Genomic DNA, 10,970 nt, shown 5'->3' with positions numbered 1-10,970 from the left:
TGCGAATGGTCCTCGCCGATACCCCAGGAGCAACAGTGTCCCTAATTTGCTGGGAAGTGGCGGTGCGGTCCCCTACGGCACTGCGTAGGATCCTACGGTCTTGGCGTGCATCCGTGCGTCGCTGCGGTCCGGTCCCAGGTCGACGGGCACGTGCACCTTCCGCCGACCACTGGCGACAACATCGATGTACTGTGGAGACCTCACGCCCCACGTGTTGAGCAATTCGGCGGTACGTCCACCCGGCCTCCCGCATGCCCACTATACGCCCTCGCTCAAAGTCCGTCAACTGCACATACGGTTCACGTCCACGCTGTCGCGGCATGCTACCAGTGTTAAAGACTGCGATGGAGCTCCGTATGCCACGGCAAACTGGCTGACACCGACGGCGGCGGTGCACAAATGCTGCGCAGCTAGCGCCATTCGACGGCCAACACCGCGGTTCCTGGTGTGTCCGCTGTGCCGTGCGTGTGATCATTGCTTGTACAGCCCTCTCGCAGTGTCCGGAACAAGTATGGTGGGTCTGACACACCGGTGTCAATGTGTTCTTTTTTCCATTTCCAGGAGTGTATAAAATAACACATAAATAATACTTTTTGTTCCTTAAAGCGTGTATAAATTTTTCTTGCGGACTCCGTATTTAACGTGTATTTGTAGATATACCTTACGTATATCTCTAACGAAGTTCGTCCTGCAGATTCATTTCCACACAGCTCACTATTTATGACATCAGATCTCCTGAATTATATATGACGTACAAATAAATAGTTTTCTAAGTACGCTCTACGGGATTTGTGGATATGTCTGTGACAAGTGTTGCGAATGCAGTTCATAGTAAAGAACCAATAGATTAATAAGTCATGCATGATGTGTCCGTATTTCACGCTTCTTTGTCTTTCATATCATTTCTCCTCAGTTATATGTGGTACAACGATGGTAGACTCTGTGGTATTGTGAATACAGCCTGCAAAGAGGTGTCTCGTATACAGTAGTACAGAGGTAATAAATTAAAACTTGATGCTGTGCGAACAGCGAAAATGTAGAAACGGCAGACTAATTTCCTTTCTTCATTTCCTGGAGTTGTCAACGAGAGAAATTTGAAAGACACTGAGTGCTCTCATTCTCAGGTCAAATACTGAAAGCATGGAGTACGGTTATTCGCGTGTTATGGGTTACACTGCTGTTTTTCTGTGTGTGCCAGAATGTGTCCCAGGCGGTATATGAGAGAGGAGTGACGAGGAGAGAGACAGTCGGAGAGGGAAAGGATGAGGTGGACATCGAGACATGGCAGAGAAGACGGACAGAGTAAAGGGAAGAACAGATGGAAGTGAGAAAGAGAGACAGGCGCACTGGACAGGAGATATTGTGAGAAAAAGATGAAGAGAGAGAAACGGGGAGGAGTACATGAACATAGTGTCGGAGGAGGAAGTGAACGGAGCAAGACCGGGCTAGTAGATGGCCAGAGAGAGGTGGGAAGAGGATATGGGCAGAGAGAAGTGGTAGACGTAGACAGACAGAGTGAAGGGGCGTTTGGGAAGTGTGCATGAGGGAGATGGTGACGCAGTGGTCAATTGGAGAGGGAGAGTGTGTGAGTTAGCAGATGGAAGACAGGAAACAGAAAACGTGTGTATTTCTTCCTTTCTAATAGTAAACTGGGAGAAATAAATACTCGGGCGCCTCCGTGTACTCAGCCAATAAATATATAAGAAACGGCAGCTGGCTCTCTAAACTAATATCGTACTAAAGTAAGCAAATAATAATTCGCACAGGTCAAATATGTTGATCTTTAAAAGTTAATTTTAAGAGATCAATGAAAGTAGATAAACGGGTGGATATAGAACGAAAAGATTGTAATAAATTTACGTGGCGCAGTGTGACCAGAAATTTTGATGAGTTAATATAACTCCATTCTTGCCAAAAGAAAATTGTGTACTTCAATCTTTAAAAGGCATATGAAGTGGACAAGTGTGGGTGTATGTAAAGAATACAATAAAATAAGCGGACAATAACCTGTGATGGGTATAACAGGTTCACAGTCATTAGAATATTACCGAAGGAAGCAATATGAAAAAGTAGAGAGTCTGATGACCTAAAAATATCATGGAGTTATGGTATTGCGGATGTGACGGTTTTATATTTAGTTCTTACCACAGCAGAAGTCACATACACTGATCAGACAGAACATTATGACCACAGACCTACTATACATATAAACACGTCCAGTCAATAGCGACGTCACATGGCAAGAAATGACTGCTAGTCTGACACACGCTTGGGCGTGTACTACCAGTGACAAGGTTGTTCTTTTGTAGAATGGGGAAGGCGCGCGATCTATCTACATTGGGCTGAGGTCAGATTGCGATGGCCCAGAGGCTCGGCATGACCGTGCCGGGAACTGCACGACTTACCGAGTTTTCGAGAAGTGCTGTGATGAATGACTTCAAGATGCAGCGAAACCAAGGTAAAACCATGTCCTCACGTCGTGAGGTTGGGCGGCAACACCTCATTACAGAAGTCAGACTGCAAAACCGGGACAAGTGGAGAACTGTGACGAAACTAAGATCAGACTTTAAGGCTGCGCACAGTACAAGTGTATCTGAGTACACAGAGCACCGAACACTCCTAACGAATCGCCTGCACAACCGTCGACGCATCCGTGTGCCAATGTTAGCACCTGACGTCGGCAACTACGACTGAAATGGGCACGTGACGATCGACACAGGAGTCGGCACAGTGGCAGAGCATTTCACGGTCTGATGAATTCCAATACCTTCTTCATAATGCCGATGGGAGGGCGCCAGTCCATTGTCTTCCAGGTTAACAGCGCCTTGACACCTGTACTGCGGGATGGAGACAAGATGGCGGCGGCTCCATTATGCTCTGGAGGACATTCACGTGAGCATCCGTGGGTCCAGTCTAGCTTGTGAAAGGCACCTTAACGGCAGGGGATACACTGTTTGGAGACCAAGTACATCCCATTGTGACGATTACGTTTCCTGACAGCTGTGGGATTTTCACCAAGATAATGCACCATGTCACGAGACCAGGAGTGTGGTGGAGTGGTTTGACAATACCCCAACCCCGCCAGATCTGTATCCTACCGAACACACGTGGGATGTGACCGAACGTGGCTTCAGAGCTTATCGCTCCCCTTCCCGGAATTTACGGGAATTGGGTGACTCGTGTGTGCAGATGTGGTGCCAAGTTACTCCAGCGACCTATCAGGGTGTCACTGCTTCCTTGCCACGACGTGACAGCGCTGTTATCCGTGCCAAAGGTAGACATATCGGCTATTAGGTGGGTCGTCATATATTCTGTCTGATCAGTGTATGTGTAAAGCCCGTATGCAGCAAAGTTCATGGGAACTGAAGCCAAATATATTCCAAACAAAATCCTTTTAAAACATTTCTTTATGACAATACTGCTGTAGAAAATAATAATGAAAGCGAACAGACATTGTATGATTTGCAATTATAATACACCCAATATTTGATTTATACGGATTTATTTAATTGTTAGTATTTGTCCTGTTATAAGACAAATATTTCGACTACATAATACTACGCTCCTCATTTAAATATATGTTCATTAGCTTTGAAAATATAGTTGCTTCATAAAGACGTAAAATTATCTTGAGGTGAGATCTGAAACTCTTCATGGGAAGTGATCGTGGATGGATGAGGGCAATGAGATTTGTACAGTGAACCACCATCGATAAACGAGAGCGTCTCCTTGAGTGTGAAGTGCATAAAATGAAACACTGCACCTGGAAAGTCAATGTGATAACGTCAGCCTTCTCATCGATTTTATATTAACGTTGAATGCGTCAAGATATCAAATAAAGTCTAACAACAGTTCTCCAGAATTAGACGTAGACACCGAAAATGAGTGTATGTTTGTAAGGTCTAATTTAAGATTTAATATAAACCAGGAAACTAAAACAAATAGTTGGAATATTGGAAAAAAACTGAGAAGTTAAAAGAACAGAGCTTGCTACTAGAGTAAGCATTGTTACTAATTCAGTAATGCTTTAACATCGCTGTGCCGTTTTTGATACGTCTTGGAGTTGCTCACCATGTTCAGATCCATAATTCCAGCATCAAGGTCTTTCTTCCACTCTTTTCTACTTGTGTAGCGCTCCACATAAGGTGTAGCTTCCTTCGTTTTCTACGTTTTCTTCCTGCAGGGAAGACACGAACAGTACAACATGCTGCGTAGCACCTAAGAAGCCAAAACAAAATCACAATACGCGTAAACCTATACATTAAGACAACGATGACTGCACAGCAATCAGAAAGTTGAGGTTTTTTTTGTGCGCTAGCTCTGACAAGGATTTGATCCTTGCCTCTTGGAATAATGTCTTGAAACTGTAAAATCTGCGTTAATAGACGTATTTATTCCAAGCGCTGATAAAAAATGAACTGCATACTTCGATCAATGCTTCACGTTCAGTGGGACTGTGGTGAAGTGCAATATCGAACAGTGCGGGCATGCATGTGTTTTCGAATTAGTTTTAAGTTACATCAAGTGAGCAGTTATGAGATACAATGGAGGCTCACTCAGTATCGTCCTGCTTCATTTATCACAGGCGAACTGGAATTCCATATTACCAAGCCGTTAACACAGTGTCAGTGTTCAGGACGTCCACGACGAATGGCAGCTGCAGTTAACTCCGAGATAATATCTGGAGTTTCATATTAACAAGTGAGGTATATTTCCTAATCCGAGCAGAGATAGACACGGGAGACGTATGAATTTTAACTCTAAGCATAATTTCCAACAATAATTTTCATGGCCCTTCAGTGGCATATTCGGTCAGCCGTAGACAACAGAGACTGCCTGCTACAAGACATCCATCTAAAAATGTGTGTGCTGCTTCGATTTCCGAAACGTGATCCAAACTAGATAGGCATATCACCTGTAGGAGGTACTTTGTTATTAGGTCAGGCAGACTCGACTCAGACTCGACTCTAAAGGGGGTGCCGCTCTCCTGCTGCGGCAGGATATAGTCTCTCGGATATGCACATTAGTTCCCCTATCGCAGGACTGCAGATACCGGTAGCATGAATGAAATTACGTTCTGTATTATCCAACCCGTTAGCCGGTTTTTAATACCCGAGAACTGAGATAGGTGAAGTAAGAGTGGAAAGTACTGTTACTCCAACTTGAGCAACCGCTGGTGTTCTGCGGGAATTTCAGCGCTCACACCTCTATTTAGGGAAATTTGTGTACAGGAGACCCAGGACAGAGCTCACCTAATGTAATGGAAGGCAGCCACCACATAGTCCTCAACGACGGCTCTCCTGTCCTGGACTCTCTCGCCACAATAGTGGCTCACGTATTTCTTGCCACCAAAAGTGAGTATTTGATAAGGTAACTTTTCCTGTTATTTGGACGACGGAAGCGACAACAAGAGACGTGGAATTCTTTCTCAAAAGTCATTGGAGCATAAATAACAAAAACTGGTACTGTTTCAAAAAGTAATAATACAGTTGCTGAAGTAAGTCTACCAGAGACCGGCTCAATGTAAGTATCTTACTACACATTAGAGTATTAAATGCGGAAGAATTCTAGTATCAAAAGCGACATTTAACTTCATTACATATTAAGAACTCCGTGGTACGGTGGAATACGGAATACTCACCAGTGACTGCCGAACGTCGTCTAGAACATAAGATGGTTAAAATCATCTCATCTGTGGAAGATTACCAGTGAAACTGGGATGTAAATGCTCGAACTAACATGTTTTAAAAATTGTGAAAACCTCTCAACTGGATAAATTCTCCCCAGCAGACATCGCATATGATCATTTCCTAAGACCCCCATTTCAGATGAAAGAGATAAATTATATACGGAAGTCCTCTACGAATTCAGTCCTTGGAATGTGTTATGCTCACTGCCCTCTGCTCTCTCTCGTGACAAATCGTCCCTTCACGACTTTTCTACGAACCTTATCGACATCTGTATGAGAGTCTGCTACCTCCCTGAACAGTTCAAATAATGGTTGCAGTTCCCTAATCTAAATCGGTGCCTGGAAGTCCAACTTCCTACATACCTATCCCGTTGTCGGCTTGTCGGCGTTTACTAAAAGAGCTCTTGAAAGACTTATTTTGTTTTGTGTTCATATCTTTCCAAAGCGCAGTACCGTGTGTGTAAGAATAAAAAAAATTACTCATACAAACTCAAGAGGACTCCCTAAACACTCAGATCAGCGCACTACTCTGTTTTTAATACACACACGAGATATGAAGAACGTCATTACACCAGATGCTAAATCTCTCGAGTATGCAAATGATTTATCGCTTTTCTTCTACACTTAAAGACCAAATCTCTATGCCTAATGTCAAGCAGAGCCATTTACACCTTCAATGACTGTATGACTGCCAACGACCTAACAGTTTCTATAGTTGTCATCAGCCCACTTTGTAACCACGAAAAGAAGCAACATTAACGCAATGAGACCTGCAGCTGGAACTTGACGGTGTGACCACTGTAAGCCTGCCTTCGTCCGCTGCATCATCGATTAGAATGATCGTTGTACCACACCGTTGCGAAAGGTGCACTTCATCAGTTTGTTTGTAGAATTCGGGTGCAGACTTGTGGGCCTTGGAGAACTGCGATCAACTTACACGAATGTCTTACTAGGAGAAGCTGTTGAAGCCCTGCTGCATGACGAAGTCAGTACTTGGAGAGATATTTTAATAGCCAAGTAGGGTAGCAGCCCAATACAGATTAATCATGCTCCTGCGACAAATGAGGGTTTCTTCCACACACAAGGTCAGCGTTGGAAATGAGGAGTATTTGCCCTCTGCTAGTGAAAGCACTAGGTTCAGTGCACAGTATCTACAGTTAGGTTCAAACAGATAAATCCATAGACCAACTTAGAAATCCATTCCGGTATCAGACGTAACATCACGGTAGTCACTATTTACAGTACGATGAAAAATTGCTTTGACACAATGAGTTCCAGTTTCATTGCCTACTTTAAACTTTACTGACGCACTTTGTTCACTTTTATATTGATTGCTTTTAATTTCATGAGACTTCAGCAGAAAGACGCATATTACTTCTCCCGCAGCTGAAGTATTCCTAAGAACTTCGTCTGCCGCCACCTTGTTCATATTTTACTGCAGAAGCGGCTGCGATTCGAAAGGCTCTGACATTAGGTATTTATGTGAGGCTTCAGAAACTGCTGTAGTTTAGCAATCAAAAAGCGTGTTCCATTCTATTCAGACTAGAGCGTAACAGTAAGATGAATATTTAGGTATTTGAAATTTTACTACAAGCATTGAGAAATAAACAAAAAGGCATGAGAATTTCATTCTAATGGGCCCCAGATCATGTATTACTGGCTTAGGAGACTTAGTCTCATAGCTGGCGACGAATTCCAATGATTCTGGATGTGCGATGAACGTCGTTCTACTATCCTCAGATTTCCAGCTGTGGGCGACACTGCGATCCAGCCAGTAATTAGAAGGTTCTTCTGTCTTCGAGACTTTCAGCCTAGCAGGAAGCTGAAAACTATCTTGGCACTTATTTCTATGAACCATAAGTTCATCCTAACCACTTACATTTGGTAGGTGTCAGGGATATCCGTTTCTACGAGTGTCAGAACACACAAGAAAGAAGGAGACGCAAGTGACCATCTGTTTACCTACAAGTACTTGGAAATACATTTAAACTCTTTAGTGCAAAACCTTGTGAAATTGAAGATTCCCATTCCATCAAGTGCTCATGTTTTGTTATATCATAGGGATCCTCCAATATCCTCCCCACTCCTTCTGATGCCTTTACGCTATATACTAATTTTATTTTCTTCTAGCTCAGAAAAGTAAGTAAATTAGCTGTCCTCGATTATGGCTTGTACTTCACACCACGTGCTTTCTATTCATAGCGTACTTTCGTTTCTGCAAGCTCTCAGTAGGTTGACTGAAGAAACATGTTTAGCGCAGCGTTAGCATGTTATTAATAAATAGAGGTAATTTCTGTACTTTTGGACTGCATTGACTATAGAAAATGCTTCAAAATGTTAATACACCCTGGGCTATAGAGAAAGAGATCATTTATTTCCTCAAAGCAACACAGCGATGCTGTTTATAGGTGTAGCGCTATGTCTCCATTCGGCACATTCGCAGCAGAGAATACTAGACGTAGAAGAGAGCGAAGAAGAGAAGGCGGAATATGATGACAAAGATTAAGCATTTCCAGTGAGGCAACGCACCAGAACACCAAAGCGTATGCCAACGGAACATTAAGGATGTTTCGTATAGTACATCTACCTGAGATGTCGAATAAACTTGTAAAAGTTGATTCTGATTGCGTTGCCTGGTTTTAAGGATACATGTCTGAAGTCAGGCATAGAGATTTGGCCTTAAGTGTAGAAAAAGGCATAAATCATCTGCATACTGGAGAGTGTTAACCTCTGGTGTAATGATGTTCTTCATATCACATTTGTGATGTGCACTAAATGTAAAATACGTTGTCGTTTCAGAGAAAGAGAAAGAAGGAACTATTTTTTCAGTTCCATAATAAATAGAGTCAACGACCTTGCTGCAGTGAAGACACCGGTTCCAGTCAGATCACCGAGCTCAAGCGCTGTCTGGCTGGGCTAGCACTTTGATGGGCGACCATGCGGTCTGCCGTGCGCTGTTGGCAAGCGGGGTGCACTCAGCCCTTGTGAGGCAAACTAAAGAGCTACTTGTTTGAGAAGTAGCGGCTCCGGTCTTGTAAACTGACACACGGGCGGGAGAGCGGTGTGCTCACCCCATGCCCCTCCGTATCCGCATCCAGTAACGCCTGTGGTCTTAGGATGACACGACGGCCGGTCGGTACCGTTGGGCCTTCATAGCGTGATCGGATGGAGAGAGAGAGAGAGAGAGATAGCAAGTAGAAGAAACAGTATAAAGGACCATATACACAGAGTCTTGCAAAAGTAAGTGACACATGTCGGCCCATGGTTGTGCAACAAGTGTGACGCATTGTCAGAAGACAGTACATGCTCTGGGTATCTTGCAGACACAGTTCTCCAGTAATACAGATATTAAGTGAGAGTGAAATCACGCGACAGCTGGACACGTACTCAAAGTTTGAATTACGCAGGACAGTACGACCATTGTGGGCATAATTTCTGACACACAGGTTAGCCGTGAATTCTGACGCTGTATGGACTACATTCAATATCGCGTTCATCAACAGTGAAATTCTGCCAATAGTTTGACCAAGGCCGGACAGATGAGGGTCATGCTGATTGCCAATGGAGGCCATCGACTTGTACGTCTACCATAGACGGCAATGTGGAGGTATCGAGGAACTGATTCACACCAGTCACAAATTTTCCGACGATGAAGACATTTACGCAGCTGTTCTACAATGGCTGCGTGGACAGGAGCGGGTTTCTATAGTCGGGAAAGTGATCGACTGTTAAAACATTTTTTGTCTTGCTTACAGAGCTTTGATGACTGTGTGGCAAAAGATTGTCATGTATCTGTGTTTGTTTGAAGTTTAATGCAGCAATTAATATAATATACTTGGCGTGCATAACAACGTGCAACGTTCTTTTTGAAGGCGCTGGAGTGAACTATTTTATGATAGTATTTTATGTCATAATAATTAACTAACATTTTGCGGTACTTACGTAAAAAGTGTTTATATATTTCAGTTGTCAGATTACAAATAAAATATCTAAAGACCGTGAAAATATGTCATTATTAGGATGTAAAACGAGTTTGATGAATGATGTAGCATATATGAGTCTACTTGCCCTAATACTTTAATGATTCATAAGAATTTTTGTAAAATTTGTTATTTCAGTCCTATTCAGTCCCAGCATATTTAATTGACAATCAATACAAAATTTTCGTTCGCAAAACCCAAGCTCAGAACCGAGGAGAATAAATAAAGCTCCTGTTTGAAATTTTAGGTTTTCCCGGAGTAATCAGAATCGGAAGTCTCTCAGTGGCCTGTATATTACGAAGACCTGCAACCTTGGGATCAGTTTTCAACAGGACTCAGCAGCAGGGGTTCTGATAAGGATGGGGAACATCTGGATCGCCGAAATGCTGAATGAAATTGATTTTATAATGCGGCAGCCAACCTTCGTTGCAATTCATGAATGCCCTTATTTGCTTTAGACGAAATAATAGTGTGGTTGTATAAAATATGGTTTGTTACTTATAAGTGAATACTCTTGTTAATCTCTGTGTGTATGCATTTCATTCTCTCTTGAATACTACTTCGTGTTTTCTGACTACGTTTGATATGTGAAGATTCCTTAGCTCTAAGTACTGAACATATGTGAAACAGCAAATTAATTTAAAACCATTGTATACGTTATTTGCACTATGTTTTCTCTGCATATATGAGTTGACATTTGGACCACGCAGTTTGCAGTATGGCTCAGTAAACCTAAGCGAAATAATGTAGTAATAATAAAATTAATAAAAATGCAACAAAGTAATGGCTGTGTGTGCCTTTGTGTGTGTGTGTGTGTGTGTGTGTGTGTGTGTGTGTGTGTGTGTGTTCGCTGTCCTACATAAGCCTTCTTCGTATAGCTCCATACTTTACTTCCTCTGCTCCCCAGTTGATTAAAGTCGACTTGAGAGCTAATATGAGAGGACTAACAAGAATGTCGTTAGATTAACGACCCCAAGAGAGAATGGAAACCGGTGCATCAAATGTATCTAATGCCTAGCAGTGTCTAGCAGCCCACATCTGATGTCTTAATGAGATACAAAGTATTCTTTGGGTTATGGCCAAGAAAGAAGAGAAGGCCGTGTTGGTGAAGTGGTTAACGCGCTGGAGTTTGATACATCTCGAGGTGCTGAGATCCTCATTCAACGTTTTCGCCTGAATTTTATTCATTTTCTCAGTCCACTTTGAGCAGGCGCCGGAATGGTTCACCTGAAAAGGTTATGATCCGTTTATTGGTACAACTTTGTCCGATCCGAACGTCGACGAGACGTCAAAAGCAAATT

The sequence above is a fragment of the Schistocerca americana genome, chromosome 1 (assembly GCF_021461395.2).
Source record: "Schistocerca americana isolate TAMUIC-IGC-003095 chromosome 1, iqSchAmer2.1, whole genome shotgun sequence".
In the NCBI taxonomy this organism is placed as follows: domain Eukaryota; kingdom Metazoa; phylum Arthropoda; class Insecta; order Orthoptera; family Acrididae; genus Schistocerca; species Schistocerca americana.
The sequence above is the reverse complement of the archived record's forward strand: the minus strand, read 5'-3'. Positions refer to the sequence as shown.